Consider the following 10,682-nt stretch of genomic DNA (forward strand, 5'->3'; position numbering starts at 1 on the left):
CTTAATCTATGGTGTGTAGAAACTCCACCATTGAAAATACATAAGAACAAAGTCTAGGCAGGGCCGTGAGGCCAGCCCCCAAATGATCTAAGAACTAGATGTCCAAAGATGAAAAATACAATAGTAAAGGGTCCTATTTATAGGGAACTAGTAGCTTAAGAATTACAAAGATGAGTAAAATATGGACTATCATATATTGCTGGAAAGCCCAGGATGTCTACTTTCCAACGCCGTTGAGAGCGCGCCAATTGGGCTTCTGTAGCTCTAGAAAATCCACTTCGAGTGCAGGAAGGTCAGAATCCAACAGCATCTGCAGTCCTTTTCAGTCTCTGAATCAGATTTTTGCTCAGGTCCCTCAATTTCAGCCAGAAAATACCTGAAATCACAGAAAAACACACAAACTCATAGTAAAGTCCAGAAAAGTGAATTTTAACTAAAAACTAATAAAAATATACTAAAAACTCAACTAAATATACTAAAAACATACTAAAAACAATGTCAAAAAGCGTACAAATTATCCGCTCATCATTCCCCCTCCCCTGTCACGTTTTCCTTCTTTCTTTTCTTTTTGTTTTTTTTCCTTTTATAAAAAAAATTTCATAAAATTTCAAAAAAAAAATTTAAATAAATAAATAGCACCAATATTTTTCTTAATTTCTGAAATTAAGTTTGGTGTCCTCGTAGTAATTTTTCTCTAAAAAAAAATAAAAATATTTCTGTTTTGTCTTCTTTGCTTTCCTGTTTACCACATGGTGCGTTTAATCCTTTTTGGTGTTTTGTGCTAAGGAAAAATAATGGAAAGAGATCACATGGGTTACTACTTACATCCAAGTAGTGATTCATACTATGGTGGATGGAGAAACTATCAAAATTTTGGTTAGCAAAGCCAAAACCAAAGAAACTTCAGTGCTCCATGTTCCAACTACCAAGAACCATCATCTCTCTACCCATGTCAAGAGCCACCATCAAATATTGAGACTTCTCAGAAGAAGAGTGTTATGGAAGTAGAAACTCTTAATGCTATTCTTGCCCAGAACAAGCTTATAACTCAGTAATTAAGTCTACTTACTCAACAGATGAGTGGCATGCAAGTCCAAACTATCAACACCCAACACCCAAATTTTGAGTAGGGAGAGCAACCTCAGAGGCCACAAAATTTTAATCATAGTTCTCAGGATATTTTTTAACAGAATAATTCTAATAACCAACAGTTTCAGTCTTCTCAGCCCCAACAGAACAATAATTTGGAAGCAATCTTGAAAAATTTTATGCAGAAAACCAGAGCCTCAATAAGAAACTTGGAAGTGCAAATGAGCCAAATAAGCAAGCAATTAGAAGAAGAGAAAGATGCAGAACCTCTAATGCCCTTGGTAAGTAATGAAGAAGAGATTGCATTAGAAGAAAGCTACCAAGAGGAAGAGGTTGAAATTGAGGAAGCTTGCAAAGAGGTAGAAGAATTCAAAGAAGAACACAAGGGAGTGGAGCTTGCAAGACCTCTTCCAAAGCCATCACCATCCAATACAACATTCAAGTGGGTAAAATTCCTATCCTTAATCCTTACCTTCCCACTTGAATATGGACTACTCGAGACGGATGGTCAACTTAGAGCGCTTTGTGGCATTAAGAGTAAGAGGAAGATGGTTAATGGTAAGAGTTATCAAGCAAGGTTCAATATGGTTTCATGCTCCAAATTAAAGTGGAAGGATTGGTGTAGAGCTAATTTGAATAGGTCTAGAAGGTTGTTTGGATGTCTCTGTGAGAATTCAGATTGCTTGCCACCAGGTGAAAATAATGGTGATCCACAAGAAGACGGACGTAAAAGCAAGATTTGGGACCCTGGAACTCATTCCCATAATTAACTCTCTTGGGGCCTTGTCACTTGCTCCAATTTGCTCAAAGGTGTTATACGCCTGGTTTGAGATCCCGGTAGCCATTGGAATTACAAACATTGGTGGAGATTCTTGGATCAGTACAAGAACAAGCCACCATGACAAGGAGCTAACCACATGTCCAACTTAAGGACTTTAACTAAAAATGCTTGGTGGGAGACAACCCACCGTGGTATGATCGTTTCTTTCCATTCTTAGTTGTTTTTCGTAGTAGTAGTTTTCACATTTATTTTTATTGAGTTCTTACTAATTTTCTGATCATGCAGCTATTTTATCTCAGGAACCAAACACCTCAAGCTATATATATATATATATAAAAAAATTTGCCACGTGACGCGACCGCATCAGCGACGCGTCCGCATCGCAAGGAGAAGGGAGAAAATAAAAACGAACAGAGAGTCACGCTGGAGCGTGGCTGGAGGCGTGCCAGTGGCACAAATCGCCCCACGCGACCGCATCACCGACTCGTGTGCGTCATGTGGGAATATTAGCATCCCACGTGACCGCGTGACCCACGCGGCCGTGCCCTGATTTTCGACGTAAAAAGGGTGCACAACCAAATATTGTGCTGGAGTGGTGCTGGCCTGGTGCTAGACGCATAATCCCTATCACGCGACCGCGTTGCCAACGTGTCCGCGTAATTCCCTTCTGAAGCCACTCACGCGATCGCTTGCCCCACGCGATCGCGTCACCCCAAATTTGGCAAATATTTAAATTCGAACAGAGAGTTGTGCAGGCGCGAGGTTGCACTCGCGCCCGAAGCATAACATGGGTCACGCGACCGCGTGACCGACGCGACCGCATGAACTAACTAAAACGCAATCACGCGAACGCGTGGCACGCGTTCGCGTCGCTTGCGCCACGCTAGTTCGCCGCCCAGTTTTCTTTCTCTCTCTCTCTCTATCCCAATCCTAATTCTCTCTTATTCTTTTATCCTTTTATTTTTTCATAATATTTGTCTCTTCTATTTTCAGTTCTTATTTGCTTGAGAACAAGCAAACCTTTAAGTTTGGTGTTGTTGGACGCTGCGCTTATTGGTTTTCTGGCACAAAAGGGAGGCGAATCATCTTCACTAAGGAGCACAACCTGAAGAATAAAACGACCACTAGGATAACTAAGGTGGTTGAGTTCCTTTCATATTTTTTTCCTCCCTTCTTTTTCTATGTTATGTTCCGATTTTCTGCTATTTTGTTTTGTTGTTGCATGATCCTTTATTAGTTAGAATTCTAGGACTAGTTTAGTTTCTTTTTTTTAATTTTATGCTGAAAAGATGTTTCATGTACCACTCACTGAACTTGAATCTAAAAAGAAAAGAAAAAGAAGTGATGTATTGCATGAGAAATTGAGTTTAATTCTAAGAATAGTCTTATTTACTTAAACATGGTGGTATTTTCTGTAATTTTTGAATGCATGATATGAACAGTGCATATTTGAATTTGAATCAAGAGATGTTGATGTATAAGGAACAGGAATTTAGAGAATTATTATGACTTCTTTGAAATAAACAAAAATTTAATCCTTGAAGCAAAAGAAACAGCAAAAGAAAAAAATCATTATATAAATAAATAATCAATAATAAAAGCAAGGTCCAAGGCTCTAAGCATCAATGACTAGGGAGGTCAGACATGATTAAAAGCTCAAAAGAGTTGTTTCCCTAGTCATATGCTTGTGGTGTGATTGTGTCAAGTAATCCTTGAGACAGAACACTTAGAGTCGAGACCAAGTGCGTTTAACAGAGTATGCCAAAGGCTTTGAGCACCACTATCTGGGAGTAACTGAAAGAAAAATCAGAACTCAAAGGGAGTTCCCCAGTTAAGTGCTTGTGGTGTTTTTGTGTCAAGTAACTCTTGAGACAAAACATTTAAAGTCACGGCTAGGCTCAAAGGTGCAAAGCACCAAAGAAAAAATAAATTAAAGTAAATTTTGCTGTGTTCAAGGATTAAACTGAAATGTAAAGATCAGAGAATTCATAATATCATCCGGATTCTAATTCTGAATGACAATAACATTCTTGATTCAAAGGAGAGTGAGATGCCAAACCTATTCATGATTACAGTTATAAACCCACTATAAAAAGAGACATGAGCTTAATCGAACTTTCATTCTCATGCAAATTCACATCATAAGCTTATATTAGTTTTGGTTGCTTGAGGACAAGCAACAGTTTATGTTTGGTGTTGTGATACGTGAGCATCTTGTCTATCTTTTCCTAGTGAATTTGCATCTAATTTGTTGAGTTTAATTAAGAATTAATTATATTTTAGCCACTATGGATGCTATTTTGAGTTTTGTGCAATTTTATTTATTTTAGGTAGCATTCGAAGGGATTTAATAAATTTTCTGCAGAGAAAAAGAAGAAACCAAAGAGATGACCAGCGAAGACCGACGCAGACGCATGGCTCACGCGACCGCGCGGAATGGAGAAATTGCAATGACGCGATCGCGTGCCTGACGCGAACGCGTGGACTGGAATCTGCACAAATGACGCGAACGCGTCACATGCGCGATCTGCAATAATTCAGAAAATGCTGGTTACGATTTATGGGCTGTTTTTGACCCAGTTTCCAGCCCAGAAAACACATATTAGAAGCTGCAGAATGGACAAATCAAGTGGTCTCCACCCATAAACTGAAGATCTGTTAATTAATTCGAATTTAAATTCAAATCTTATCTTTTAGGAAAAGATATTATTTTTTATTTTTGATTTTAAAACCTATTAGGATTAGTAATAAATAGAAACTCGGTACATTTAGACAGGTACCGTATTGTTACCAGAACCCTTATTTTTCTTCTCTGAACCATGAGCAACTAATCCTTCATTGTTAAGGTTAGGAGCTCTGTCTATTTGTATGGATTTATTCGTTTGATCTTTCTAATTTAATTCATGTTTTGATTTATATTTCAATAATTGTTTTCGCTCTTAATTTAATGAATATTGGGTGGAACGGAAGTATGACACATGTTCTAATTGAGTTCTTGTAAAAATTGGAAAAGCTCTTTACTTGAACAACAGCTTGAAAACATATTATACTGAATTTCTAATTGTTTGTATTTAACGGGATACGTGACATATAATCCCTTTATTTTTGGATAATTAGAATTCTTTTGGCATATAAACTAGATATTGATCATCACCCTCTAATTGGAATTAATTGACCAAGGAATTGGCAATTAATGAATTTTAAAGAAGATTAGGAAGGTCTAAGGAATTAGGGCCTAGTCACATATAGTTTGCCATGAAATTATATCTTGCATGATTAAATTAGTTAGTGATAAAAATAAATCTAGAAAATAGATAACTCTGAAACCTTAACTGCTTTCTCAATATTTTATTCCCAACTTATTTATCTGCCTTTCTGAAATTCTCATCAATCCTCGTGGGATCGACCCTTACTCACGTAAGGTATTACTTGGTACGACCCGGTGCACTTGCCGGTAAGTAGTGTGTGTTGTAAAATTCTGCACCAGGGTTCAGGAGTTTCGAAGTCTTCAATCATGCATTACTTGCTAAACAAGACTGAAAGCTTATTAAATCGCCAAATTTTCTAGCTGTAATGACCTTGAAAGCCAGATATTACCCATGTCAACTCTTCACCGATTCAAATATAGGACACAACTCTAGCTATACCTGGCAGAGTATATATGGCTCTAAGTGGGTCGTAAAGCTAGGAGGTTTTTGGAGGGTTGGCACAGGGAAAATGATTAGAATATGGGATGATCCGTAGCTGCCTAATTAGAATAGTTTAAAGCATGGAGTAATCTGTCAGATATGGATTCACAAGCTATATTGGATAATCTTATTAACTCAATAGACAAATCATGGAACCATAACGTTATTCAGAACACTTTTCTTTCCTTTGAGGCAGACAAAATTCTAGCCATTCCAATCGACATACAAGGGCAACAAGACACATTTTATTGGAAATATAATAATAGAGTTTTAGGTTAAGAGGACATACCGGTTGGTTCGACAGCAAGCTCAGACACAGTGAGGGGGGAACAACCTGGCAACCATCATTAATTGGAAACAATTTCGGCAGACTAAAGCCCCACCAAGAACGCTGAATTTTATGTAGAGATTCCTTCATAATTCTCTTCCCACAAAGCTTAGCCTGCAGTGGCGAAGGATTAATTGCTTAGCTTTATGTCCACAAGGCTGAGAATATGAAGAATCAACCATTCACCTTTTCTTACATTGCGATTAGGCTAAGTGTTTCTGGTTCAGTTCCCCATTTACGCTTCAATCAGCCAATTCACATAACACTTCCTTACAATCTTGGGTAACCCATATGTTCTACAAAATTGGAAAGTAACACATAGTTTTATTCTTTTATTGAATTCAAAAAATTTGGTTTGAGATGAATCATTTTCTTTTTAAGAATGAGACCAAATTACTTGAAAGCGTAGCATTGGATACGCAGCAACAGTTCTCCAAGTTCACCGCTGCTGTAACCTCCACGATTTCTTCTCTGGTAGTGTTAAGATCTCCGCCTTCAGGAAGCCACAGTCTCGCGTTTTGGACTGCACCACCACCAACCTTTTTCATGAGGAAGCGTCATTGTCCGCAACCACCATGGGGAGGTTGTCGCTACAGCCACATTTCCGCTCCCAGCCGTTCTCTCTGATAGCGAAGTAGAGACTACTGCTGTCTTTTTGGGCTTAGATTTTGTTAGACAAGGCTATTTTTTGGACTTTATTTTAGAATCTGATAACATACAAGTTATTACTACTTTACTAGATACATATACAAAGATTAATCCTTTTGGGCTGATTGTTTCTAATAGTAAAGCCCTTTTGTATAGCTTTAGAACTTATCAAATCTCGAGTTAAACCCCAAAATGGTCTCTGAAATTGGCGTCGTGCACTAAAATCATCCCTAATATTTCAATTGCACTAATTACGTCCTTAAGATTGACAAAAATGCACCACATTAATCCCTGACCCATTTTTCATTAACGGCGTGATGACATGGCTTGATGAGGTGGCATGTTAGTGACACGTATCACTTCATGATTTGACCATGTATAACAGTATGATGATGTGTTGACCAATGGCGTGGCATGCTGACGTGGATATTGTGGCACGTGTCACAATGCTATTTGGTCACGTTTCGCAAAAGTATTCGTCCACGTGACATCTATTATGTCATCATTGTAGATGCTGCAAATTAGTCCCTCACTTTGCGTTAAGTGACTCATTTTAGTCCCTGAAATTGAATACCATGCACTAAACTAGTCCCTTCACCAATTTTTTTCTTATTTTTTTAAAAATTTAAAATTTTCAACATTTTAGATGTATTAATTTCAATTCTATTTTTTCACATATCGTATAAATACAAGTGCTTTTATAAAAATTTTTAGAATTTTAGTTTTAATTATATAATTTTTTTCTATAATAATTTAACATTGGTAAATTTTGTAATATATAAGTATGTTATTATAAAAAAAGACTTATATGATTGATTAGATACATTTTTTCATAAAAAAATATATTTTTAACAAGAAGTTAAGAACTAAAATACACATTTTTCTGGTTTTTATGAAATACACATTTTTATTATGTGTAAATGGACTAGACTGAAGGCACTTCAAGCACCCTCACTACCATCTCCGACCTCCTTAGTCTAGATGAAAGAGGTCGGAGATAGTAGTGGGGGTGCTTGAAATATCTTCACGTCAATTCCAAGACAGCGGTTCAAGGTACCCGCAAGAAAAAAATATTTTATAAAAGCACTTGTATTTAAATAACATGTGAAAAAATATAATTGAAATTAATGGATTCAAAGATATTGATAATTTTAAATTTATAGAAAAAATTAGTGAACGGACTAGTTTAGTGCACGACATTCAATTTTAGGGATTAAAATGAGTCACTTAACGCAAAGTGAGGGACTAATTCGGTGCATCTACAATCATGACATTATGGATGACACGTGGACGAATACTATTACGACACATGGTACAAACAGACACGTGGCCAAATAGCATTATGACACGTGGCACAACCATCCACGTCAGCATGCCATGTGTCACTGGTCAACACATCATCATACCATTACACGTGGCCAAATCATGGAGTGACACATGTCACTAACATACCACGTCGTCAAACCATGTCATCACGCCGTTAATTGAAAATGGATCAAGGACTAACGTGGTGCATTTTTGTCAATCTCAGAGACAAAATTAGTACAATTAGAATCTCATAGATGATTTTAGTGTACGATACTAATCTAAAGATTATTTTGAGATTTAACTCATCAAATCTCACATGTGAAAAGAGATGAAAACTTAGTTGCATATGCATTAGCTAACACAATTCTTATCAGACCAAATGTTGTGTGGTTGGAGGAAACACCATCTGAGATTTGTAACCAGGTCCAACATGACATTTTGGGCCTTTCTACTTAATATAGCCTTTTCTTTTTAAATTCAAGAATTATAATTTAATCATAACCAAATAACCCAGGAGTAAACCAAAATTACCACTACCTTTCTTTTTATCCAAGATACCGATATTTTATTTTATTGTGTTTTTATTTTCTTCTTATCTGATGATGAAGCCCCAACCTTATGTCCTTACTGATTGATTTTTTGTTAGAACATTCTGATATGTTAGTTTGGTCGTGGGTAGGGCCATAGACCCGGCCGAACTTGAAACAAGACGGAAACGGGTCACTTTTAAACAGTGAACCCGAACTAATCCCTCCAATGGCTACACTTCTGTTGACTATTTTTAGCTCGAGTTTTAAATCTCTAAGATTCCAATTTTATGACCAAAAACTATTTGCTCTGAACTCTCAACGACTGCGTTTCAATTTATTATATTCAAATATACAATAAACATTTTTCTCTATTCTTAAATTTTCTAATAGTCACCCAAAAAAAATTCTAATTACATAGTGTTCATACCCTGGCCCAATGATAAGGCCCAGAACCCCACGAAAAGCCCAATCCAAAAGATTGAGTCTCGCCCTATACCGACCTTCTCCCTACGAAGTCGGTTCTCACCAGGACTTACCCCAAAGAAGTCGGGGACGAAGATTAGCTGGCAGATAAACACACATTCAAATGAGTAACTTCCCCTAAAATCGCTCTACCCACTTCCAGAAGCCATATCGTAACCTCCCTAAGATAAAGGAACGATTATACACCCTGAAAAGTGGAACTACTCCAACGGTGGTTATTGGTTCACCACTATAAATACACTGACATCCCTCAGGTATCTCTAGGTCCCAATACTCTCTAGACCTGCTTGCACCCTTGCTGACTTGAGCGTCGGAGTGTCTTTGCAGGTACCACTCCCATTCACTCCTACTCACAAGTCGGACGGACGCCCAAAAGCACGATTCTCTTCGAAGGTTTCCCTCCACTAACGATTGGGCCAACCTAACGAGTCAAGCCCATTATCTCTGATTACCCAACGTAACATTGGCGCCGTTGCCGGGGAGCCGAGAGATCAACCAGTAATGGCAGACAACTCACCTGAAGATGGACATACAGCATCTGATTCCGGGCAAGAAAATCCAGATACCGGAAACAATGACGCAGACCTGACCCTTCATCAAGGAACCAGCGACCAGCATAAAGAAGGCACCTCTGGGCTCAAAAACCCAAAGGCAAATTCCTCGAAAGGACGAGATTCCGGAAAGGAAGGGCCACCCCATGCAATCGAGCTAATGGGGCTGGTCCACGGCCACCAAGGTCGTCTGGAGCAACTGGAACAGGAACGAGAATGACAACGAGAGGCAGAGCGAAACCTCAGGGAGGAAATAGAACGACGAAAAGAGTTAGAAGAAAAACTCAAAGCTTGAATCCTCCCTTAAAGGCCGAAACTCCCGCGGCAACCGAGAAGAGTCGCCCTTGGGAGGAGAGGACCCGTTCAGCGAGGACATAATGAGGGCGAAGGTTCCAAGAAACTTCAAAAGCCCTGATATGAACCTCTATGACGGAACCACAGACCCAAAGCATCATTTAAGCAATTTCAAAAGTCGGATGTATCTGGCTGATGCTTCTGATGCAACACATTGCAAGGCTTTTCCGACCACCCTGTCAAAAGCGGCGATGAAGTGGTTCGATAGCCTCCCTCCAAGATCAGTTACCAGCTTTGAGAACCTCTCAAGAAAATTTCTGATGCGATTCTCCATCCAGAAGGATAAAGAAAAACACGCACCGAGCCTCCTGGGAGTTAAACAGGAGGTCGGGGAACCTCTGCGTGATTACATGAAAAGGTTCAACAAAGCGTGTTTGGAAATTCAAGATCTGCCCACAGAGGCAGTTATCATGGGATTAGTAAATGGACTTAGGGAAGGACCCTGCTCACAGTCCATATCAAAAAGGCACCCGACCTCTTTGAGTGATGTACAGGAGAGAGCGGAAAAGTACATCAACATGGAGGAAAATGCCAGACTGAGAGAGTCGAGTTGGCGACCTGGGCACCCTCCCTCGATAAAAGAGAGGGAGAGGGAGCCCAAGAAGAAAGAAGACCTCGGTCTCGACAGACCCAGGAAATATCACTCTTATACTCCTCTAAAGGTTTCTATAGTGGACGTATACAGAGAAATTTGCAATACTGAAAGGCTGCCGCCTCCCAGGCCCATTAAAAATAAAAAGGGGGGAGTCGCAGCGATTACTGCGAGTACCATAAAATATATGGTCACTCAACAAATGACTGTTACGACCTCAAAAATGTGATAGAAAAGCTGGCCAGAGAAGGCCGACTTGACAGATATCTCATGGAAAGGTCGGACAATCACGGGAAGAGAAAGCGAGATGACGCGGATAAAAGAGACCC

General features: G+C 38.9%; 1 long non-coding RNA gene across 1 annotated transcript; it reads right to left on the reverse strand.

Annotated features, from left to right (window-relative positions):
• Window positions 1-221: 221 nt before the first annotated feature.
• LOC127746513 (uncharacterized) lies at window positions 222-6,489 on the reverse strand. The gene is made up of 4 exons (XR_008008181.1): window positions 6,285-6,489; window positions 6,084-6,183; window positions 5,849-6,001; window positions 222-376 (listed from the first exon to the last, which is right to left on the reverse strand). It is a non-coding gene; the product is annotated as an uncharacterized LOC127746513 (long non-coding RNA).
• Between the last annotated feature and the right edge of the window lie 4,193 nt (window positions 6,490-10,682).

This window comes from Arachis duranensis, chromosome 4 (assembly GCF_000817695.3).
Source record: "Arachis duranensis cultivar V14167 chromosome 4, aradu.V14167.gnm2.J7QH, whole genome shotgun sequence".
Classification (NCBI taxonomy): domain Eukaryota; kingdom Viridiplantae; phylum Streptophyta; class Magnoliopsida; order Fabales; family Fabaceae; genus Arachis; species Arachis duranensis.